The sequence below is a fragment of the Phoca vitulina genome, unplaced genomic scaffold (genome assembly GCF_004348235.1).
Source record: "Phoca vitulina isolate PV1807 unplaced genomic scaffold, GSC_HSeal_1.0 scaffold7, whole genome shotgun sequence".
NCBI lineage: Eukaryota > Metazoa > Chordata > Mammalia > Carnivora > Phocidae > Phoca > Phoca vitulina.
Genome location: NW_022589710.1, coordinates 13,928,611 through 13,954,960, shown reverse-complemented (window position 1 = coordinate 13,954,960; position 26,350 = coordinate 13,928,611). Strand labels below are relative to the sequence as shown.

General features: G+C 37.7%; 1 long non-coding RNA gene across 1 annotated transcript in view; it reads right to left on the bottom strand.

The window, feature by feature from the left end:
• Window positions 1-672: 672 nt before the first annotated feature.
• LOC116632912 overlaps window positions 673-26,350 on the bottom strand; it is a 69,388-nt gene continuing 43,710 nt past the window's right edge. Inside the window, exons 4-5 of the long non-coding RNA XR_004299529.1 lie at window positions 1,217-1,333; window positions 673-706 (exon numbers count right to left, since the gene is read on the bottom strand). This is a non-coding gene — a long non-coding RNA (uncharacterized LOC116632912). The remainder of the gene's footprint in view (window positions 707-1,216; window positions 1,334-26,350) is intronic.

The window sequence follows — 26,350 nt, the reverse complement described above, 5'->3', positions numbered from 1 at the left end:
AAGGCCTCAGTTTCTTCATCCATTAAATGGAGATAATAATACCCCTGCCCCAGGGTGAGGCAGACAATGTGAAGTACTTAGCTCCGTGCCTAGTACATAGTAAAGTACTCAGTAAATGTTAGCTAGATACATATACATGGTCACGCATGCATACATTATGAAATATTTGCAAAGCTTCGATAAACAACCAAAAATGTCTTGCTGAGTTCTCTCGTTCCAAGGATACAGTCAGATAAGTGCCAGGAGACACAAGATGGATTGTAAAGTCCAACTCATCCAACTCTTCCAGCCACTTTGGGCCAAGCACAACTGAACCTAAAAGCTTCAAAGCCAGGAGAATGATTCTTGTTATGAAAATGTCCTCTCCAACGAACCTTTACAGTACAAAGGTCTTCCTCATAGGAGAATCTGATTTCTTTCTGGTTTAGAAACTAATTAGAAATCTTTGCAACCAGAAAGAGCACCTAGAAAGGGAGGGGAAAATAACGCACATATTCTGCCCCCACCAAAATTCAAATATTACTATATTTAAAATTAAGTATTGGGGCGCCTGGGTGGCTCAGCCGTTAAGCGTCTGCCTTCGGCTCAGGTCATGATCTCAGGGTCCTGGGATCGAGCCCCGCATCGGGCTCCCTGCTCAGCGGGGAGCCTGCTTCTCCCTCTGCAGCTCCTCCTGCTTGTGTTCCCTCTCTCGCTGTGTCTCTCTCTGTCAAATAAATAAATAAAATCTTTAAAAAAAAAGAAATTAAGTATTGGTCTAATTATTAACTGAAGGAATTAAGTATTATCACTAAATTCAGTATTGATTCAATTAAATATTGATAAAAAATGATTCCAAAAATTAATTTCACTGGCATATGACAGACTAGGAAGGCAGCCTGGTCTGTGATGAACACTCTACCCCGGAGCAGTGGACTTCATTCTTGGCTTCACCTTTCTGAGTCTGTGAAACCTCAGAGATACTTCTAATCTTGTTGTGAGACCTCAGGAAAGGCATTAATTTCATTAGGCCTACTTTGTTTCCACCTGCGAGAACTGGGTGGATGAAGCTAAAAGCTCCCTGGCAGCTCTGGAATTCTCAGCTTCCACATCCTACAGGATGGCCCCACTGTGCAGCTCCAGACAGGAAGTTCCTCTGAAGCCATGCAAGCCAGCTGACCAGACTCTAGGACGGCCAGAATGAGCCCTGAGGACATCAGCCAGCTCTGAGACCCACCTGGCTATGTTCCCAGCACGTTGGTGTGCCCATCCATAAGGGGAAGAGGTGACCACAGTCCCTCCCAGGGCTCCTGTGAGTCTTCACATTTCCACACGAGTGGCCCAAAGCTCTTGCCTTTGGAAAAAAATTGCAGTTAGTTTCCAAATTAGAATTAAAATGAATATTAAGAACCAGCATCTGTGAATCTTTTCCTAATGAATGTATAACTGGGTTTAAAGTTTCTGGCACGTTTAGACTGAGTACTAAGTCACCGGACCATCTGGCTCGAAGACAGTTATGCAAAGAGCTGCTCCCCACCTGGGCGCGCAGAGCATTTATATTAACATCCTGCTAGGAGGGCGCACGCATAAACAGAGACTAGGATGGGTCCAAGGTCAAAAGCAAAGAGATTTGAAAAACACTTGGATTGTGAGAACAATAGCATTAAACGTGTTTCTAGTGAAAATTATGCTTTCAAAGCAGCAAAGTTGAGGTAAAGGAAAGCTAAACAGCTGGGGGAGGAAGGTACGTAGAGTAGACTTCAATACGGAAGGCTTTAGTGTAGACTTAAAAGCATAACTATACTCATAATATAACTGTCCTTTCAAAAATCCATCCCCCTTCAGAACTGCTGGTAAGAGATGACTTTGAAAATGTTCCTGATACTGGATATGATCCTATTAACATGGCTGGTCACCAACACTTTGGTTCCGTTTTTTGCCAGTTGCCCTTTTGAAAATGTCTGTTTGCCTGAAAAATGTAGCCTTTGATATATAGTCCTCATATATTTGTGTTTCAGAGATAACTCACACATTTAAGTTTGATTACTTTTCCTTAATTAAATATAGATTTCCATGGCTACCAGGTGTCTGGAATAAATCCGATAAAAACAAGATTCCCCGCCCCCTGTGCCAGGCTGAGTGCAGGACAGCTTTGCATTGCTTATATTAGTAGGACAAGCAGCTGGAAGGTAGCCTATGCTACCAAACACCCAGTCTATGCACAGCAAAGCCTCTCCTCCAATTTCCTCCACTTGTTCACTGATTGCTTTAACAGGAAACACAACTAGAAGTATGACTTAAATTCAGGTATCATTGGGAGAGAGGATGTGTTCAATGGAATTCCAAGGTTCAAAGGGCCAGAGAACTAATCCCCTCTTTCAGGCTTCATAGAAGATATTTTAACCTCTCTTGGATATTTCTAGATCATCCTGGGAAAAAAAAAAAAAAAAAAGACCCAACTTCCCAGAATACTAGAAATGTGTCAGATGTGTGTTTCACTTCTCTATATTTCAGAGTACATGAGGTCGGTGGGGGAACATGCCCTCTGCTACGGTCTCAGCTCTTCTACCTGCTGTGAACACAGATTCCCATCAGCTTCTGGGCTGTGGCTCAACCCACATGCAGCTTAACAGAACAGCTACTATTTATATGTTCACCTGCTAATGCCAGGCATTGTTTTTATCCTTCCTCACACATTGACTCATTTAATCTTTATAACACTTCTGCAAGGAAGGCATGAAGGAATATTTCCTATTTTAAAAACGAGGAAAATGAAACTGTGTTTGTCTGGGGTCTCCAAGAGACAGATACCTAGTTGGGATTAAAACTTGAAGGATCTTATCAGGGAAGATGCATGCATGAGAGGAAGTAGGAGGAGAGATGGGATGTTGGAAGAGCCATCAGACCATGAGTCAAATCTGCCCTTGGGTGAAGGAGAGAGGGAGAAAGCATCCCAGAGCTCAGTAGGGTCTAAGAAAGTTCCCCAAGGTCATCAGGGAGTCCTTGAGCTAAGAATGGTCACCCAGGGAGTTCCTTGAGCCGAAGTCACCAAGGTGTCCCTTTGTCTCCCAGGGATGGGTCTGTGTTAGTAGCCCTGTGATGGATTTCAGTGGCTGGGACCCTGAGTCCATCCTTCTCCCTGAGGTGGGATGTCTGCAAGGCTCTTTCTCATGGTTGCCCAATAGATTCAGTCAGCTGACTTTGCTCGGGATCTCACAACCAGCTACTGGCAAAGGAATACGACTTGGCAGTCTATGCCTGATCCCCACACATCCAGACATGTGTGATTTGAAGCCTAGAGGTGCCCCACACTGGGCTCAGACCCCTTCCATGTTCTCGGACTCACCCCAGCCCACAAAGGCAGGCTGAGTGAAGCGGCGGTGCCCCGGGGGGTCGGAAAGAGCCCCTGGCAGAGGCTGCACTTTGCTGCCCAGCGCACTGCCCTCCCACTGCTTCAATAATTTGTTATAAAACAAACAAAGTCACCGCGGCAATTGCTGCCAGTGGATAATGGCCTCCTGCTTTGCAATCAAGTGCTGACATTCAGCTCTGCCTCACCAGCCACAATATATTGCAGCTTCCTCTCCCAATGGTCTCACCCACGAGCATTTTCTGCTAATCAAATTTATTATCCTATAGAACAGATCTCGACGTTCGTTTCCTTTTCAGCTTGGTGGGAAAGGCTTAGAGGACATAATTTTTAAGGTACCTATTCTTTTCAGACCGGCATTCACGTGGCCCACAAAAGAATACAAATAGGTTTAAGTGTTAAAGCACAAAAGCTCCAAAACTTCACGTTGGTAAGAAATTGGGATTCGGTCAGCGGGATTCAGTCACAAGACAATCTATTCAAGTGGATAAGGAAGTGGAGACGTGTGAAAGTCCTTTTAATACCATACTGAGATTATTCCCTACTGATCACTTGACTCAGGTTCAAGTCCATAAACCTTGCCCGGGATACGACATTCTGTGGGATGCGCTTCAGGATCTCTCCATTCAGACCTAACAGCACCTTCTGGTTCTGCAGTCATGTTTCAGTTCTTTTATCAGAAGAGAGTATTTCACATACCACTTATATTTCTCCGGTAGATTCAGATCATTAAAATGCTAGTTACCCAAGAGGTGTGGCTGCTTCCTCAGCAGTTCAGGGGCTTAGAGCTATGCATTGCTCCCAGCTCTGAAAACCGCACACCTGTTCCCCTGGGAAGAAGGAATGGTGCTTGGCACTCCCCATGGGTAGAACCGGTGTTTGAAATGCCAGTGCAAGAGCGAGGAGGATGAGTTTCTGAGGTCTCAGTTTCCTCATCTGTTACTTGAGGGCAGTGCACTAGGTGACCACACAAACCTTTTAGACCGTGGCGCTGTGATAGCCAGGAGGTCTTAAGAATAGGCATCAGGAACCTTCTATTTTCTTTCATTTCTCCGCATCAGTCTCCTTGCCCTTAGTAACAATCCTTCCTCAGTGCTCCCCCTTTCTCTGCTTGTTTTGGGTCCAGCCCTGGCATCTACAGTCCCCAGGCTACAATCACCTTTTCCTCCCTCACCTCCTCATGCCTCCCTCTTTTCCTCTCTCTCACTTTGCTACCCTGTAAACAAAATTCACCTCCACCCCCAGCCTGCCCCTGAGATCCATTTTGTCATTGCTTTCTATCTTCTTTGCCAGAGGAAAACAAAAGAAATTTGCTATACAGTTAAATGCAAACAACCCTGAGAAAGTTAACAGGTTATTTTAAATTCACACTAAATTGTAAAAGACAAAGAAAATTCTTTCCTGAGCATAGAGGGAGAAGCATATGTGTTGCAGAAAAGGGGTGAGGAGGAGTTTGGGACGGAGGAAAGGAACAGTCATTCATTGATTGTCAAATAATGCCAGGAAATATACTAGGTGTTCTGCACTTTAGTAAATTATTATATTGTTCTCTTAGATTTCAAAAATAATTTGTACCTCTTACACCATGCAAACACAGTCAGATGTATAAAATAAGTTCTACTGTATCCTCACTATCCCCCCACCTCCCTCTTTTTCTAAGATCATCAACCACAACGGTTTTGTTATGTATTGATTTAATAAATATTTACTGACTGTTCTCTCTTCATCAGGCCCTTTTATGACATAGGTGGTGTGGGGGTTTTTTTGGTGTGTGAACTAAACAGACAAAAATCTGCTTTCCTGGAGCTTACATTCTAGTGAAGGAAGACAAGCAATTCAAAACCAAATAAGTAAAATGAATATTATATCAGAGATGCTAAGTTCTCTGGACAAAAATAGAACAGGGAAGGGGATAAAAGGGGCTAAGACAGGGGTCTGGGGTTAGGTGAACAATTTTGAGTAGTGGCATCAGGAAACACCTTGCTGAGAACACCCTGAATGAATATATAAAGTTAATGTAGTAAGTAAATATATCTTTCTCTAATTTTCTCTGTGTTCATATAAGTATTCCAAACATAAATGCATGCATACGGTTTGTCTCAATGCTTCTTACATAATGGAATTATATTACACACATTACTTTGCAACTTGCTTTTTCCACCGAAAAGTAAATTATTGACATTTCTCTAGGTCAATACATTCTTTTTAATAACTACATAATTTTCCATAGTACGTGTGTACCATCATATAGACAAATGTTCCTCTATTGATGGAATTCAAATTATTTGGTTTCCACATTCTGTTTTATTCTCTTTGGAAATACAAGCAATGCTGTAAAGTTTTCTAGGCTTCATTTTTTCATGCCAAAGTTCTAGATATTTTAAATATTCTTTTATTCAGAACAGTTTAACCAGGAGCTAGATTTATTACTTCTTTTTTGAGAAGCAAAGAAGCAGAATTTCAGAATAGTTAAGTTGGTCTATACTTGGCCATTTAGCTACTCAATGGAAAAAACAAAGATTTTGCCTCAAGACAGTATGGTGTCAAAAATACCACACTCTTTCCAAAACCACACCACATCTCAGAGCTGAGGACCGAACAGCAGTTCCATCTCCAGGAGAGTGGGAAGAGCAAAAGCAATAGAGTTCGTTGTTCATAGCACTGAATTTATTCAATGTAAGAACTGCCATTTATTTTGAGATTATGTCCTTCCTGTGTTTTTGACATTAAATTCACTTGCTTTAATGAAATAAGGTGACAGCAGATGGTGGACAATACTGTCAAATGAGTTTACTTGGAAAAGAAAAACTTCTCAATCTTAGTTTGATTCCCCAAATATACCTATTTTAATGTTTCCTGGAACCACTGGAGTAGAGGATGGTGTGAAATTTCCCTGGGCTACACAGCTAAAGACCTGAGCCCCACCCAAGCTATACCTCTGCCTATAAATCTCAAGAAACATTTTTCCAGTTTGTAAAACTGAGATTATAATACTTCTCAACTCCTTAGATGCAGAGTGTTTTTATTTTGCTTAAAGATAAGCTTGTGCCTATTCACAGATAATACTGGGAGACAAAAGATTCAGCCAAGCCCTATAGATGACAATGAAATTTCCAAGTTTGGAAGAAAATTGAAGCTGAGTAACATTTGGAGTCAAAGACTAAATAACTCAGGTTTTAAATAATAATGTTGAAAACATTTCTTGAGAGTTTATTTTATTGTCAAATATATATTCTGTTCAATATGTTTAGAAAACTTTCTCCTTACCTAACCATTTGACTGAGCGAAGATTTTGGGAACTACATATTTTTGAACTTGACTTTTAGTGTTAGATAAAATGTTGACACTCATGGTGTATGGTATCCCTAAATTGAAGGAAACATCTCTCCAATAATTATAGAAATCAGAGTCAAACACATACACACACACACACACACACAGATATGCTCACAAAGCTAGGGTATTTGAAAATGAGATGTGAAAGAAAGAAAAGCATAAGAAAGAACAATTTCTAAGGAACTTACCTAATATAATATAAAACAGCCCGATACAGTATAAAGTAGTCCAACAAAAAGATCATTTTTCATGTACATACAATAAAATAATACTGTGCTAGAAGAGAGGAGATATTTCTAGTAATCTATACTTAACTGCTTAATCTCTTACTAGCAGAACAGTGAGATCCCATGTTAATCTAGCATCTATTTTAACCAAGTCCATATGAGAAAACTACTCTGGACTTCCGGCTTCTTGTTTATTTGTTCTTTACTAGATGGAAAGTGTGGAGTCTAAGGATCACACCTTCCATTTGATTTCATCAAAATAATGAATTTCTCTAGTGAAGAGTTGAAGGATGTTTAAAATCTGGGGAAAAAAAATGCTTTGATAAGAAGTGAATGTAAATCCAGAGTGACAATGTCTTTCAAACACACACGTAATTTCCCCAGAGCATAAAGGAACCTAGAGTGCCTGTCTATCTGCAATAGCAAGAAAGAAAATACCTAAACAAAGGATGTCTGTAGGCAGTCTAGGCCTGAGATTTATAGTCCTAATCTGCTCTATTGGGTGGAGTCAGCAATGTGCCCCAACTCGGCCACCTTCAGACCTGGAGTCACTAAAGAATCAAAATGCTAACCGAAGCAAAAAGGAATGCATTAATGTTGAAGGCGGTTTCTAGAGGATCCAGCTGTTGTTATCACTACCGTAAAATGAACACTGCTGTCTCAGAAGTACCATGATGCTGAACTTAGCCCATGCACAGTGCAAAAAACAAAACAACAAAACACAAACAAAAAGAAAGAGTCCTAGGGTGCCTGGATGGCTCAGTCATTAAGTGTCTGCCTTCGGCTCAGGTCATGATCTCAGGGTCCTGGGATCAAGCCCTGCATCAGGCTCACTGCTCAATGGGGAGCCTGCTTCTTCCTCTCCCACTGCCCCTGCTTGTGTTCCCTCTCTTGCTGTGTCTCTCTCTGTCAAATAAATAAATAAAAATCTTAAAAGAAAAAAGAAAAGAAAAGATAGAGCCCAACTTTGGCATCTTGCAAACATTTTATAACTAGAAAAGCAAAGGTAAAGAATGCAATAGCTTTGATTTTGTGATTTTTAACATTGGAAAAATAAAATAGTTCTGTTTCTGAAAATACTTTCTAGGTTTTCTTTACATTAAGACTCTGCCATAGGCCTTGTTTGGAAAATGGGAAATAAACTTGCCTTACTTTTTTTTTTTAGGGTTTGAGTTTTGTGTGCTAACATACTACTTTTCCCATTATAAATCTGTTATGGTAGAGATGCCTGTTTTCCAAACATAGCCTTGCAACGTTGTAACTACTTACCGAGCAAGACTTAAGGGTATAGAGAGAATGAAATTAGAAGCAGATTTAATTTCATATGTGCTTAGGTGGAAACAGTCTTAGTTTAAAGAAAAAGCTATGTCTTCACCATGGATAGCATAAGATAAAGTTTAGATCCTATGCTTCCCATTTGCCACAAAAGTCCTCATTAATCTCTGGAAATTCAATAGTTTAGATGTTGCCAGAAATTTTCAACCTGCCTCAAGAAAATATTCATAACCGAGAGGTCCCCTCTTTACTTAGGCTCATCAAAAAGCTCTTAGGATCTGCATATGGAAGGTTCCCCATTTACCATATCATGTAGTCGATTTCTCTACCATTGAAAATAAATAGTTGTACCTGCTTCAGGTAGAGACCAAGCGGTCCACAACTTCTAATTGAAAATATAAAATGCCTTTATAATTTCTCTAAGTAGTTTCAATAGCTCACTAATTGGTATTTTTACATTCATGAAATTTGATCAATACAGGTAATGCTAACTGATGTCAATAAAAAAAAGTGGGGACCTGAAAAACTCCATTCAGGTTTAGAGTGGGAAAACTGCACAATGATGTTAACTACCTGTCTTTTACAATGTCAGACACCCTAAATCTATAGTTTCAAGGCTTTGGTGTGCATCAGAATCACTAGAGAAATTACTAAAGCTATGAATGTCAGGAACCCATAGATGCTGGTTCACATTTAGGGTGGGGCCAGGATATCAGCTTTTTTCAAGATTTGTAGGTGCTTGGATACAAAGATTTTTCAAGTTTTTTCTGATACATTAAGAAAAATTGAGAAATGCTTTTCTATTTATTTAGTATTTTTTTTTAAGATTTTATTTATTTATTTGTCAGAGAGGGAGAGAGAGACAGAGAGCAAGCACAGGCAGCGGGGAGTGGCAGGCAGAGGGAGAAGCAGACTCCCTGCATAGCAAGGAGCCCGATGAGGGACTCGATCCCAGGACCCTGGGATCATGACCTGAGCTGAAGGCAGCCACTTAACCAACCAACTGAGCGACCCAGATATCCCTGCTTTTCTGAATAATTGATAGTGACTTACTTTATGAATTTCTTTCCAGAAAACAAAGAATATTCTCAAAATTGTATTTTCTCCCCCTCAGGATTTGAGGGTTTTTAAGGGTCATTATTGCTTTTAAAAACAAAACTTTTTTACCCCTGAAAAGAATTTAATAAAAGATCTATGTAACTCCAGTGTCTCTCCATGCCACAATGCACAAGAATACGTACATAGAGAGACTTTTCTACCCATCACATAATTTAATTAAAAATAGCTAGGAATATCAAAGAGGAAATGAAAAGCAAAACAAACACTCACATAAAATTATACACTTAATTAAAATAAAAATCAAGGATGGAATAAACCATTTCCTCTCTAATGGTTTATTCTTTTAAAAGTAGCCACAGTGAGATTGCACGTAGGAGAAAAACAGACTTGCATTGAACCATAGAGCAATGGTGCATTTGTCCAATGGCATGGAATCCCAAACCTTAGCTTAGGCAAAGTCTGTCTTTGCTCTCATTTCAGGCAAGCTCTTTTTCGCCTTCCAGTTCAATGCTGGGTTGCTAAGAAAAGATATTTGTGCTCATAGACTGATCTTTCTACAGTTTCCTTTATATTTTTGCAGAAGTGGGCACTGTTGCAAATGTTTACTAGGATCTAATTTCATAACATATACTAGACAAACATTCTATTCTGTTTAATTAAGTCACCTCAGAGTCTACAGGTTAGCTCATTAAGAGAGGAAACTGTCAAAGTATTAATGGTTGAGATTAGTGGTACCCAAAGTTTTCCAACTGTGCGCTGGGTTGCATGCACAATTTACCCTTCAATAAGAACCAGTTTTCTTCCCTTGAAAAAATCTTTTCTGGTGGCATCTGTCTTTTTTTTTTTTAGGTCCCAGCAACAGCTTTGTTTTCTTAAAATAACATGCAAGAAGAGTATAGATGTAAATGCATGAATTCAAAGGCAAATCTCATGGGAATATGTAAGAGCTCTGAAAATTGCATGCAACTAAAATAGGAGAGAAAAAAATAAGCTCTTCTTGATTTCTCTTTTCTTCAGCAGCATTATTGTATACACATTAGAATGGGGCTTTTGTATTTAAATTGACAGCCTGGTGTTTCAAGTCAAACCTGTGAAATGCTGTCTGTCAGTGACAAAACCTCCTTATTCATTGATAAAATGATAGAATCTGAACAATGACTTGCCTTTTCAGTTGGTGTTGTGGAGTCTTCTGAGGAGCTCCATGTGATTTTAAATCTTTATTTCACTCATTAACCTATAGACGGTTTGTGTGTTTGTTTTGGTAAAATACAAGAATAATAAAATTTACCATTTTAACCATGCAGTTCAATGGCATCAAGTACATTCACATTGTTGCGCCATCATCACCACCAACCGGCTCCAGGACTTGGTTTCCTCAAGCTGAATTTCCGTACCCACCAAACAATAACTCCCGTTCTGCCCTCCCCACAGCCTCTGGCAGCCCCCATTGTACTTTCTGTCTCCGTGACTACTGCAGGTGCCTCCTGTGGGTGGAATCACACACTATTTGTACTTAATGTCTGACTCCCTTCACTTAGCCCAATATCTTCAATGTTCATCCATGTTGTAGTGTGAGTAAGAATTTCACTTCCTGGGCGCCTGGGTGGCTCAGTTGGTTAAGCGACTGCCTTCGGCTCAGGTCATGATCCTGGAGTCCCTGGATCGAGTCCCGCATCGGGCTCCCTGCTCAGCAAGGAGCCTGCTTCTCCCTCTGACCCTCTCCCCTCTCATGTGCTCTCTCTCTCTCATTCTCTCTGTCTCAAATAAATAAATAAAATCTTAAAAAAAAAAAAAAAAAAGAATTTCACTTCCTTTTAAGGTTGAATAATATTTCATTGCATGTATATACCACATTTTGTTTATCCACTCACCCATCGATGGATATTTGAATTATCTCCACATTTGGCTATCATAAATAATGCTGCTATAAACATTGATGTACAAATATCTGTCCAATTCTCTGCCTTCGATTACTTTTGGTATGTACTTAGTTGAATTGTTGAATCTTACGATAATTATATGTTTAATTTTTTTAGGAACCATCATACTGTTTTCCGTAGCTGTGGCACCATTTTACATTCCTTCCAGTGATGCACAAGGGCTCTGACTTTTTCACATCCTCAACAACTTTTGTTATCCCCTGTTTTGTTTCGGTTTGATACTAACCTGATATCAAAATCAGTGTGAAACAGTATCTCATGCTTTTGATTTGCATTTCCCTAGTGATTAGCAACGTTGAACATCTTTTCTTGTACTTAGTGGTCATCTGTATATCTTCTTTGGAGAAATATCTATTCAGTACTTCATCCATTTTCAATAGGGCTGTTAGTATTTTGTTGTTGCGTTGTAACTCTTTATATATTCTGAATATTAATCCCTTATCAGACAGGTATATTCTTTGTAAATATTTTCTCCCATTATGTAGGTTGTCTCTTCACTCTGCCAATATTGTAATTTGATACACAAAGTTTTTTAATTTTGATGAATCCAACTTACTATTTTTCTTTGGTTGCCTGTGCTTTTAGGGTCATATTCAAGAAATCACTGCAAAATCCAATGTCATGAAGCATTCCCCCATATCTTCTACTAACAGTTCTATAGTTTTTAATGCATTGTAATGTTTGTATATGGTATAAGTCAAAGACCCAAATTCATTCTTTTGCATGTAGTTATACAGTTCCCATCACCATTTGTTGAAAGAATATTTCTCCTCATTGACTGGTCTTTAGCACCCTTGTCAGAAATCATTTGACCATATATGTGAAGGCTTATTTCTGGGCTGTCTATTCTATTCAATTTGCTTCTATGTCTATCTTTTTGCCGGTACCACACTGTTTTGACTACCGTAGCTTTGTCATAAGTTTTAAAATCAGGAAATGTGAGATTTTCAATTTTTCTACTTCTTTTTCAAGATTGTTTTGGCAATTTAGAGTCCCTTGAGATTCCATATGAATTGTAGGATGGATTTTTTTTTTAAAGTCCTTGCAATTTTGATAGATACTGCATTGAATCTAGGTATCACTGACATCTTAACAATATCAAGTTTTCCAATCCATAAACATGGATATCTTTCCATTTGTTTGCGACTTGTTTGTTTTCATTCAGCTGAAATGAGCAATTCACTAGCTACTGAAAAGCAGCTCTCTCATGCTGAAGATCTTGTTCCAAGAAACACAGGACATGCTACACCACATAAAGGTTCAGGAGATAGAGAAGAATGAATAAATAAATAAGTGAAGACTAACCTGTTGATGAGCAACAGAATCACATTTCCTCTTCATATAACCCACAAGTAGTTTTAAGCATCCTCTCTGCTTTATCATTGTCCTTCACCTATAAATATAACATAACTGATGCAGCTTTATTTCAGTGTGTGGATGAAACTGAAAGTATTCATTTGTGACCACAGTTCTTTTCTTATAAAACTGCAGAGGGCTTGCTCTACCACAGTCCAGTTCAGCAAATGGCCCTAAGGATATACCAACACAGCCTTGGAAATTTGAAAAAAAATCGTGTGTATATAAAACAATTTATATATATAAAACTATATATATATGTATATATGTATATATATATATATATAACTATATGTATATATACACTTGCCATTCCAGAGCTTAAAGTCTAACCTTAAAGGGAGGGAAATAAGACAGACAAACGTTTAGATGTTTGTTTGTATTTAAGTAATAACATGTTTCTGTAACAACAACCTAAACATGGTGATATCCATAAGCTAATTCTATCATTTTTCACCTTTATTCCTACTTCTCTTTAACTCTACCTCTGTTAAACCCTATTTTAAAAAATAAGTCTGCGGTAGTTTTAAATTATTACTTTAAAAATCTAATAAAAGGCTGTAATTTGGTTTTGTAATTTCTTCTTTTTTTTTTTTCCTGAGAGCTGATATTCTGATAGACTTGGGATTTGCGTCAGCCATTTTGTTGTTATTGTTGTTAGTCTCCAGACTGGAAATGAAAATATTTTGTATACAGGTATATAATACAGTGGTCCTGAACTTTAAAGTAATTGCTTTTAGCTGTCTTTTATAGGTTTTCCCCTCTAATATACATGTAAACTAAGTTATTAGAATTTTAAAATGCAAAACTACTTCTAGAAGATCCTTACCACACTTCAGATAGTTTTGTGTTGATTAACATAGAGGCCATTATTGAGCTGTCTTTGGGGGAAATGTTGCCAACTATGCATATTTGCTGCTGGATGCCTACATTCATGAATAGCCTGCCACTGTTCATAATTTGACACTTGGAATTGAGTAAAATCAATTACTTTTTTATAGTTCATGATATTTTTAAATTATTTTTGATGCCCGAGATTTCAAAAGCCATATAAAACTAAAGCCTACGTCCTTTTAAAATCCTAGCAATCTGCCATTTAATTGACTTGCTTGTGTTTTTTCATAGCAAATAGCAAAAATGACTAAGATGATTTGAGAGTTCTCTGTAGTATATCACGATATTTTCTAACATTTAACAGACATGACTTTACAAATAATTTAAGACAATGTATAGCTTTTAACTTCACTTTCTCTTAGCTTGTGTAATTAAAGTATAGAATTGGTACACAATTTAATGACGGTCCTCCCCACGACCAGTTCCCCGCCCCTACCAGAATATCAAATGGGATGACTAAATTCTCTAACACAGTGAACATTTGGTCTATAAAAGTATGTCTAGAAACCAAATTCTCATGAGACTGTATACAAGTTGATACATGTTTTGGAAGAAATCTGGATACTATAGCTGGTTTTATGATGAGGTTACAGTCAATTTTCTCAAGCTTAAAATCATGAGTAAGCGTTAAGGAGGATGCCTAATAGGAAATAGCCCTCAAATTCTCTAAATCAGCCCACTGTAAGAAGCATGCAGTTAGGGACTGTGTCTAAACTGCTTTACCTAAACATAAGATTTAGTATAGTGCCCTGAGCCCAGTAAACCTAAAATGATATGATGGAGTTCTTTCTTTCTATCCTTTAACAAAATTCAATCCATCAAATATATGAGTGTCCATTATATGTCAGGCAAATGTCTAGCACCAAGAAAAGATGGATGGCATACAGTCTACCATCAAAGGGCTCACAATTTAGTGAAAGAGACGGGCACAGAAATAAATTAACTACAATCATGTGTTATGTGCTCTAAGAGAAGGAGGTAGAAAGTGCTTCAGGTACCCAGTTAAAATAGCAATGGATTCTCTCATCGCCATCATCATCACTACCACCATCACTATCCATGCTTTATATTTAAGAATAAAAATTATCTGAAGTATTATAAAATTAGAATGTAATTTTTTAGCTTTTCCAATACTTATAATATGAAGGCTGCATGTATGTTTGACTATACCAGTGTGTGTACAACTTTATGTGGCACTGAGCACTCTCTCATGCCCCTCTTGATTAATGATATTGGTGGATGATATGGTTATGACAACTGTTAGTGAGTTTAGGTGACTAGAGCACCATTTAATACTATAATCTCATGATAGTGAATGTCATGTACTCTAAACAATGCACCGTTTCATAGAATATTCATCCTGACAAACTGAAAAATTTGACTGAAAAATTATGACTGTTCTTCATTTCAGGTTTTCCCTATGAAAGTAGTACAGTAAATAATCACCAATCACCTTCAGATATTACATTTTTAACAACTGAAGTTTAAAGTACAAGCAATTGCCCTGGAGGAAGTCTGATTCCGCTTTGACTCAATGATTTTTCAGAGTTCAATTTTGGATTCCTCATTATTTCACTTTTCCTTCAAGTCAACCCCCTACCTCCCAACAGCAACCTGCTGCTGTACCTCCAAGTGGTAGAATTTGATTGGGGACCATTTCAGAGCCTGCCATTATCACTCAGGATTAACTTGGAAGCTTTTACAATGGTGTGAAATAATATTTCAACTCTCTCCTTGTCACCCTCTATTATCGTGATCCTAACTATTGTAGAAAACGACATTTCTCAATTTGATCAGGGAAGAGAGAATATGAGACTAGAGGGAGATTAAGAGTCATGTAAGTAGATTTAGACCATCATAAGTGGGTGGTATAGTAGTTAGCATTTATCAAACAGAAATTAGGTGCCAGGCACTGTGGGCAGGTTGCATATAGCACGTATCATGTTAAAAGAAAATCTTGTGAGGTTAGAATTTTTATCTATATTTTAGTAGAAGATGAAAATTGAATCTCAGAGAGTCACTAAGCTATTAAAGAGCCAATACAGTATTCAAACCCAATGGGAATATTGAATGAATGGCAAGTTCAAAATAGAGGACATGGGATGTGGCAGCATTAGAGATCTGGATCCAAATTTGGAGAGTACAATATTAAAGTAAGAAACTAGATTTTGGGAAGTAGGTACCTAGATATTGGAAAGAGAAGGCACACAACTGCCCCAACCCTCTATCCAGGTCTCTGAGTCTTCTTTAAAACAGGATAGGTAAAGATGATAAATTAAAGGAGTCAGGAGTAGTGATAAAAAGCAATAATGATAGTTCAATATTCTAATGGGATGGGAATGGGGGATTACCCTACATAATCTAGAAGTAGAGAGACATTTATTACCTTGGAAACAACCTGCCATTAGTTGGGGACTGTTATAAAAGCCCTGAGAGAATGAACAGGCAAGAGAAGGGAGGACTTGTTCCCATACTGCCTGCCTGTTTGAGCCTCAACATCAATCTGTCACCTCCTGCCCCTGGACTGGGATTTACACCATCAGCTCCCCTGGTTCCCAGGCCTTTGGACTTGGACTGGGATTATATCTCTAGCTTTTCGAGGTTCCCTGTTTGCTGATAGCAGATTGTGGAACTTCTCAGCCTCCATAATCACATAAGAAGTCTCTTACAATAAATCTTTTCATATGTATATTTTATATATGAAGATATATATGTCATATAAATGAAGATAGATAGAATGTATATATGATGATATACGTCATATATATGAAGATAGATAGATCTTACTGGCTCGTTATATATAATATATATAGTGTTGGTTCTATTTCTCTGGAGAGCACTAACTAATACAACAACCTTGGTTATTATTCTCTTTGAATTCCTCAGATGGCTCATTTTTAAATGCTGATAGTCTCTACCCTACAGTGTTGGTGAAAATTATATATATACAAATTAATTTATTTAATTGTTCATTCACTCATGTTTGTGGTTAACAAATATTTATTAAGCACTAATTGTGTGTCAGGTGCTGTGCTCAACACGGGGAAAGACACAACGCTAAAACAGGTATGGGTCTGAACAACCTTTTTATTGCCACCACCACTGTAATTCTTTACCTAAACTTCTAAATGATTACCATCCTTTCTTAACTGGTTTTCCTGCCTTCCATAGCTTTACTTCCCCTCAACCATTTCCAACTTTCTGATGCCCAAATGCCAGCCATATTATTCCTTAGCTTAAACCTTTTAATTCCTTGGTACAACATTTAAAATTCTCCACAAGCTCTTTCCAATCTCCTTTTCCAATTTTATTTCTTTACTATAATAAAATTGGGACTCCAGTTAAATTACCCATGGCTTCCAAATATGTTCCAAGCGTTCTGGCCTCATATCTTACACGATTTTCTCTACTTGGAATGTCCTCCCTTAGATTTGAATGTCCAAATCTGTCCATCTGTTACATGAAATAGTTCCCAATTTCCCCATCTCTAAATAAGTTATTTCTCTCTAAACTATAACATTTCATCTATGTTTCTCTTTTATAGACATGCTTGTACATGTCTCAGTTTTTTTCTTGAACACAAGTTTCTTTTCTAATTAAACATCTTATTTTGAGATCATTGTAGATTCACACAGAGTTGTAAAAAACAATACAGAAGGATCCTGTTGACCTTTTATGCAGTTTTCCCAATGGTGGCATCTTGCAAAACTATAATGCAAAATCACAAAAAAGATATTGACATCGATATAGTCAAGATATAGAACATTTCCATCATTGCAAGCATCCTTCAGGCTGCCCTTTTATAGCCACACTCACTTCCTTCTTGCCTCACCCCCTTCTTAACTCCTTGAAACCACTGGTCTGTTTTGCATTTCTAGAATTTTGCCATTTCAAAAACGTCATATAAATGGAACCATATAGTATGTAACCTTTTGTGATTGACTTTTTTTATTCAATATAATTCTCTGGGTATTCATTCAAGTTGTTGTATGTATCAACTGTTCATTCCTTTTTATGGCTGAATAATAGTCCCATGGTATGGATGCATCATGATTTATTTAATCAGTCACTCATTGAAGAATACTGAGGTTTTTTCCCATATTAGTTGGGATAAAGCTGCTATAAACATTCATGCACAGGTTTTTATATGACCATAAATCATCATTTCTTTGGGATAAATGTCCAGAAGTGTAATTTCTGGTTGTAAAATAGTTGGCTGTTTCACTTCTTAAGAGACTGCTAAAATGTTTGCCATAGTGACTGTACCATTTTATATTCCCAGCAACAAGTCTGAATGATCCAGTTTCTTTGCATCCTCACCAGTATTTGATATCATTGCTATTTTTTATTTGAACCATTCTGATAGGTGTGTAGTGATATCTTATTGTGTTTATAATTTGCATTTCCCTGATGGTCTGTTATGTTGATCATATTTTCATGTGTTTACTTGCTTAAGTTTCTTGAGGAATTTGTAATTGCAAACTTTGAGGAGAGTGGCATATGTTTTATAATCCACAAAGTTCAATAAGTTGTTGCTGAATCTATAAATGAAATCTCAGAAAAACTTAAGAGGCTCTAGGTGAGAAAATGAAGCATAAAGCAGTTGGATTGCTTGCCAACCGGTCTGCCTAGTGGTAGAGTTAATAGATCTCAGTTCTTGTGTCTTAAAAATGATGTTCTTTCCTTACACCACCTGTTACTCCCTATGTGTGCTAAATCCAAAAGATTGTTGACTATCTTTAACTTTCTTGATTCTCAGCAGCATCCCATGTGGTCAACCATGCACAGCTTCTTGAAACACTCTCCCTTTGCCTTTTGTGTGGGCACTATAGTCCCCAGGCTTTCTTATCTTCCTGGTTACTCCTGTTTGTATCTTTTATAGATGTATATTCTTCTCCACTGGGACTTCTTAAGGTGTAGTTGTCAGTCTCTTTATCTTCCTTTCTCATAATTCCTCCTTGAGTGCTCTCATCCGTGCTATGACCGCGAGTACCTCCTGTTGACTAATATCTACACAGCTCCAGCCAGACCTTCCTATCAGTATATCTAACTCACTTCTTGACATCTCCATCAGCGTATCTCAAAGGCCCCTTAAACCCAATATGTCCAAAACTTAACTCATTTTCCCCAAGCCTAGTTCTCTTTCAGTGCTTTTTGAAAGCAGTAAATGGAATCACCATCTGTGTTGCACTTAGGAAGAGAAGCCATCCTAGGATTTTAAGAAGCAGAAGGGAGGTATCATATTTAGATTTCAAAAAGATCATTCTAGCTTCAGTGTGGCAAACTAATTGCAGAGGTAGAAGGGGTCTTTTCTGAGTTTCACCAGTATATCATACTCTAGACCCTACAGAGCATTTGCTCTGGTTTTTCTGCCTATCATACTCTTATACTTCTCTTTGCAGTAATTAAATCTGACTTTGCCTCCAGATCTTGAATTATTCTTCAATTTTTTGAGGGAAACCTTTGACCTTGCTAAATCAAATCCTCTTATTATCACCCTGGTTGTGGTTATAGCATTTGCCGTAGTTATTTGTGTGGTTATCTGTTTAAATTCTACCTTAAAAAAAAAAGTCTACCTTCCATCAAAAAAGACTATGCCTTCTTTTGTTCATAATAATATCCTGAGCACCTAGCAACATACACATAGAAGGTTATTCATGAATATTTGTTGGAAAAACTAAAAGATTAATAAATGAATTCTGTGGAGAAACAGAGGCATATAACCATAAGCTTCTAGGACATGCCCTGGGTCAATACACATTTCTACAATGAAAATGTAATATTTATTTGATGCTTGTAATGATTAACCAGATATACAGACAGATTCTAAATCAAAGAAAGATTCAATACAGTTTCATTTATTTTACAGACCTTAGATTGTTTGCGTGTTCTAGGCATTTCTGAGTAAGTGTAGTGCATGACATATTAATATTTTCAAATTAATTTAATTTAATAAACCAATTAATTTAATAAATAATAATAAATAAATCAAATTAATTTAAATATTTTCAAATTTGAAATTGAAATAAAGACATTGTCTGTAATTTTGAGCAAATATTGTCAACTTATCTTCAAAATATATCTCAAATTCAACCACATCTTGCTTCCTCCTATGCCACTCTTCTAATCCAAGCCACTATTTTCTCTTACCTGGACCTTCAGTTGAATTTACTGATCATTCTGGGGCACCTGGATGGTGCAGTTGATTAAGCATCCAACTCTTAGTTTCAGCTCAGGTCGTGATCTCAGAGTCGTGGGATTGAGCCCTGTGTCAGGCTCTGGGCTCAGCACGGATTCTGCTTAAGATTCTCGATCTCTCTCCCTCTGCCCCTCCCCTTCCCCCTGCTCTCTAAATAAATAAATAAATAAATAAACAAATAAATAAATAAATCTTTTTCAAAAATGAATTTACTGATCATTCTGTTTTTATTTTTATTCCTCTGCAAGTCTAGATCCCACTCAGCAGCTAGAGAGGTCCTTTTAGGATATAGATCAGGTTTATATTTTCCTGTTCTCAACTGAACAATCATTTCCTGTGCAGGTCATCTATTGCTGCATAATGGATCATCTTAAACTTAGAGGATAAAATAGCAACCATTTTCTTATGTTCATGAATTTGTAGGTCAAGAAATTATACAAGGCACAATGAAGATTGTTCATCTCCGCTCTTTAGTAAGGCTCAGCTGGGGTCTTTTGAGTGGCTGGAGATGGCTGGGACAGCTCTAGTAAGGCCATATGTCTGAGGTCATGCTTCTTCTCCACGTGATGTCTGCTGAGGCCGGATTGACCCAAATGATTCCTCACTCATGTATGTCTGGCAGCTAGGATGCAATGGACAGAACAAAAAGGGCTGGCTAGACATCTCCCTATGTCTCTGCATGACTAGCTTGGACTTCCTCACAGCATGGTAATCTGAGTTGTCAGACTGTTTTCATGGCAACTGGTAGGTTTCAAGGTGTCTGGGCAGAAGCTACAAAGCTTCTTAAGATTTGGTCATGGCTCAGAATATCACTTCTGCCACATTCTATTAGTTAAACAAGTCACTACAGCCAGCCCAGATCCTAAGGGAAGGGAATTAGACCTCCTTTCAATGGAAGGAATAGCAAATAATTTTTGGCCATTTTTAATTGACCACATTTCTCATATTACTCAGTATCTTTACTTACCAGGGCCCGCCACAATGAGTTTCTTGCTTTTTCTCCAATCTCATCGTCTATTAATCTCCCCTTTGTTATCCTCCTTTCTGTTCCTCAAATATACCAGTTATGTTCCTATCTGGAGCCTTTTCATTTGCTGTTCCTTTGCCTGGAATTCTTTTGCTCTGTTTACTCTCTGCTTCATTTAAGTGTCTCCATACATGTCATCTTAAGAGAGGTCATTTTTTACCACTCTTCTTCATTCTTCTGTACTGCACTTACGTATTATATTATACTTTTTTTTTCTGTATATTGCATGTCTCAATTCTTGGAGTGTAAGTTCCAGAAGCAGGAACATTTTCTTTTTTATCTCTGTAGCCCCAGGGCTTAGAATAATGCCTGGTATTTACTAAGTGCTCAACAAATACTTATCTCATGAAATAAATGAGTAACTTTTAAAACCATCTGGAACCATGATTAATAAAATCCTACCTCTATGAGTATATACTGAGACATCTTTCAGTTATTATATATTGCTTGTATCTGAGACTATAAAGGAGGGAAAACCTCCTCTCTAAAGAGGACAGCTTGAGCTGACACAGATTCAGAACTGGCCCTCATTGAGAACACATGTTCTGATTCTTTACCGGGTCCACTGAGGGAATGTAAAATGCAAGCTAATTAAGACAAATGTAGAAGATAAAGAGTCGATATGTTTTAAAAGGATTAAATATCCTAAGGCTGGATTACACATGATCTTAACCAAGAGAGAGATTTTATATAGCAGGAAAATCACTAATAATATGAGCCACTCTTGCAAAAGCACAGCTATAAGAAGCAGGCTGGGTGATTATTACGTTGAAGAGTGTTCTTCAGACTGTGATTCCAAAATAGAATTAGGGTGCTGATTTTTAGAATGATTATAATTGTGACTCATCTTATTGGCTATTGTTATTGCTTTTTAAATAACTACTTACATAGACTAGTAATTATTTTGTGCAAGATCCGTGGTAAAGAAATTTGACTCACTTTCATTTATTATTTACTTCTTTGTAAGTGTTTTCTATATTACAAAACCACCTCCAAAAGAGTTATTGAGCAATAATTATTAGGGTCTTCTATGTAACCCTGTATTAATATTGGGAAGGCAATATTCCATTTCCATCCAGTTGGAAAACCCTCTGTCATTAATCTGCTTGATATATTTAGACCACATTGAGACTGACCAGTCAGGAAATTGTTTATATAAATTCTTTGGTCTCTTGCCTAAAGAAAGAGATCAAATTGATTATCTGTGTATTGTATTATATTGCACTGGGGAGAGAGGTCTACCAAAAATATATAGGCTATTAAATGCTGGGGTTGCTTGCAATTGATGGTTTCTAAAGCTGATAATATTAATAGAACAGATACATCCAAGTCATTGTACCATGCTTGGAATAAAATCGTAAAGCTTTCCTCCACAAACCAGTGTTTTGCAAAGTGTAGTCTTTGGATCATCTGCTCAGAATTAGCTGGAGTGCTTATTTAAAATGTCCAACTCAGATATACTGAATCAGAATTTCTGCAGGTGTGACCCGTGCATTTACATTTTGATCACCACACACACACACACACACACACACACACACACACACCAGACAATTAATTATGTACGGTAACAAACACTTTAAATTATGTACTTTAAAAACCACTATTATATGCCAATGTAACAGAGATGGGAAGTTATGTTTAAATGATAAGAGAGTAAAGATGAGCTAAAAAAAAATCATTAATGTCTACCATCTCTTCTCTTTTCATGAAAATCTTCGACCATATCCCTGTTCCAAGACCTAACAAAAGACAGCGTGAGGTCCCAGAGGCAGGGAGAGAATAAGAAAATGTACAGTTTATGGATCTCTGATGTCTGGTAGGACAACGCCCCTAGCCGGGTTGCAAATCTACGACAAGGTAGGGGACAGCATAATGTGGCAGTTACAACTCTTGACTTTTATAGTCACAGTGATTTGAATTATCCTGATTTTGTCACTTGATAGCCTTTTAACTTCTTCTTTTGTACTTTCTAACCCATTTTCTATACTGAAGTCAGCCTGATACTTTTAAAATATAAATAGGATAAAATCACTACTCCTGCTTATACAAACTTGATGTTTTCTCATTTCTCTTAAAGTAAAAACTAAACTCTTTTCTGTGCATAACAAGACCTACTGCACGATCTGGTTCCTGTTTATTTCTTCAGTCACATCTAAAACTTTTTCTCTCGTAGCTCTCTATCTTCAACTCAGACTAACCTATGTTTTATTCCTAGAAAATGCCAGGCTCTTTCCTGCCTTAGAAAAGTTCTCTTAATGATCTATTATTAGATACATGATTTTCAAAAATGGAGCTGGTTTTGACTTGAGATCCACCATACATGTTTATTGGGTGCCTGAAAAGTCATCGTCCTTAACAGAGCCCTTAAAAGAGCCTCCCTTTTCTTCTAGGACCACAAACTCTTCCACCTAGCTTCCACAGCCCTCTGTGACCTGGCTCAGCTCTCTCCAGTCCTGTCTCATCACCTCAAATTCTCCACCCACTTAGACGGGTCTCATGACATCTTCCCATGTCCCCAAATTCCCCACAAAGACTGCGCATACTCCCGACATCCACTCATCATCCAAGACCCAGCATAGTTTTTAGGTCCACCTTGTTCTTATTTACGCATGTGTCATTTTTCTCGGTCTCTGTCAATTCCTGTAACTAATACCATGAAAATAAAACGTGACCTCACATAATAATTTCACACGCTACTTAATTCTGCCATGTACATACGTTCTTATTGCGCTTATTACCAACATGCTTATTACCTCCTCCAGGGAGTGAATGGATCGTAGACTGCTTTTTAGTCTCTTGTAGTTGTTCTCACACTTCCATGAAAATGGTAGATATTCAAGACATTCTTGAAGAGGTTTTGACTGAATGTTTACAGTCCTTTACTAGTACTAGAAGGTAACTGGGGAAGACTTGGTAGCAAAAATGGAAATAATCTGGAAGATTTGTATAAGGAGGTGAATGCTATTGGAGGTTAACATGGGACAAAGCGTGAGTTTAAAAATGGAGTTGAGAAACCAAAAAAAAGAAAAAGTTTTGGGCAAGAAAATTTATAATATACATTTTATCCATATTTTTAAATTTTGAAAAAACAATTTCATTCTTCACATAAAAGTTGCAGAGACAGTTCAGACAGTCCCCGCGTCCCCTTTACCCAGCTTGCCCTTTGAGATTGTACAAACATATAGTTTCTCCTCAAACTTCCATCCACTACTTTTAGCATCCGTCTGTGGACTCTGTCAGCAACAGTTGTTTGCCTAATGATGATCTTCTATTTTTTTCATTCCTTCTATATTTATTAATCGGAATTCTTCTGGAAGGAGCTTTCCCATCTCTCCCACTTTCTTTCTCACGGTCAAGGAAAGAAGCTACAATCGATGAGAACCATTACTCCCAACAATTTATAGTCTGCTTTTCCATGAGGCACCATAATATTATTCTAGACTCTTAGGGATTTTCTATTAAAATCAGTTCTCAGTCATGGTCAGATTGAACACTCTCAGGTGACAGGACAAGGTCTTATAACTTGCTTTGTGGGTGACAAGCATGCTGTGGTACTCACAGGGGCTTAATCAGTGTTTACAGATGATATCTGACAAGTAGGAACTGAGTTTGAAATGTAAATTTAATAACAGAAAAGTATTTAGAATTAGTATGTAACATCCAAGTGACCTTTCTCAGGTGTAATCACTTGGAGGGACAAATGATATCATTTCCCTCATGCTGCAATGCTAATAATGGGCTTACTTGTGAAAATATACTTTTACCCTTCTGCTCAAATTTAGTGTCCATACTGTATTTATGTTTGTTGAATTATGAAATCAATGAATAGGTCAAATGTTTGATCTATATATAAAACAATACCTAGTGTTGTGCATTTAACTTTTCACTAGACTTTTTCTTATACCATTGTCAAACAGCAATTCCAAGGGATACAATATTATTGCTGTCTTCATTTACAGATGAGAAATCAGGTATGGTAATTAATTGACTTGCTGGAATTTAGGCTCCTTGCTCCTTCCACTAGGCCATTATATGAACTTTCCATTATTTTTATTCTCTAACTCATTGACTCAACAATTGTAATGGACAGTCTACATAACAGTTTAATTTGTCCCCAGGCATTTGTGCCTAGTAAGACTGTGCTTTACCACTAATAGATGTCATGACGAAGGTCAAGCTGGTTTTGTTCAACACCACCAAGTGCTAGGAACCCAGATCCCCAAAATCTTTTGGGGTTTGTAAGTGTCCTGTGTCTTTGAAGCCGGGCATGTTTACATGGACACAGGCAGCTCCTATCTGGGGTGTTCTCTGGATGATGTGCTGGTTGCTGTTGAGGAACATTCCCATCCTGATCAAATAATTGTTAGCTTTGGTCTGAGGTGTGCGGGTCTGAGGTGCTCATGGGAGGGGACAATCGGCCACCAGTCTACACTAACTGCTGTCTTCAATTTCATTCACCCCAGACTCCTCTCCTTCATCATTTCCCTTCTGACTTTTAGTCTGCCAGGAGTAGTGGCATAGGGGCACTTATGTCTTACTCTTGGGACTTTGTCCAAAATATTTTGATTTGCCATAAAGCTTTTCCATTCCCTCAGAATGTAAGCTTTGAAACTCAAAGTCAGGAAAAGACTCCCCCTCTTCTACCTTCTTGATTTCTGCTATCATTTTTTTTAACCTGAGGAAATAAGAACAGAATGATCTGGCTGCCAAACAGAAGAAAGGATCAAAAATTCAAGAAAAAAACAAGAGGGGAATTTGCAAATATTTCATAAGTATTAGCTCTTCAAACACTACTATTGGCTTTCTGAATGATAAACCGGGAAAGATGACACCACCAAAAATAGAATAGATTACCTGCTATGTCGGACCATATTGAAAGAAATTGTACAACTCCAAGGAAAAGATTTGAAATAAAATGATGAGATGTGCATATAAAACTAAGCAAATAAAATATAAGGTAATTAGTAACTATAGCAATACAAAAGTTGTATAAGGCAGAATATTTCATCATAATGTACTATGTAGCTCAGCCATGAACAATATTTACATGGGAATGCTAATGTAGTCCCTGTATATTAATTAAGCCAAAGTTGTGATATACATCAAGTGACAGATTGGGGAGTATAGATTATGGGAGGAGGAGGCAAAAAGCAATGATGGAAGTCTAAACCCTCAGATCCTAAACCCTGATCCTTATTAGGACATTAGTAGAAAATTATGTGTGTGTAAAGAATATGATACTATGGACTCAATTGTGTCTCCCCAAAATTCATTTGTTGAAACCCTATCCCTCAATGTGACTGTATTTTGGAGATGGGGCATATGAAGAGTTGATAAAGGTTAAATGAGGTCATAAGTGTGGACTCTGATGTGATAGGGCTGGTGCCCTTATAAGAAGAGAAACAGACACAGAGTTCTTTCTCTGCCATGTGAGGACACAGAGAGAAGCTCCTATCTGCAAACCAGGAAGAGAGCTCTCACTAGAAACCAACCTTGCTGGACCTTGACCTTGGACTTCCCAGCTTCCAGAACTGTGAGAAAATAAATATCTGGTGTTTAAGCAACACGGTCTGTGGTGTTTTGTTATGGCAATCTGAGCAGACTACAGATGGTATTTAATTTAAAACTCCTATCAATGCCATGAGGTACCACAATCTCTAATTTACAGATGAGGAAACCAAGGCC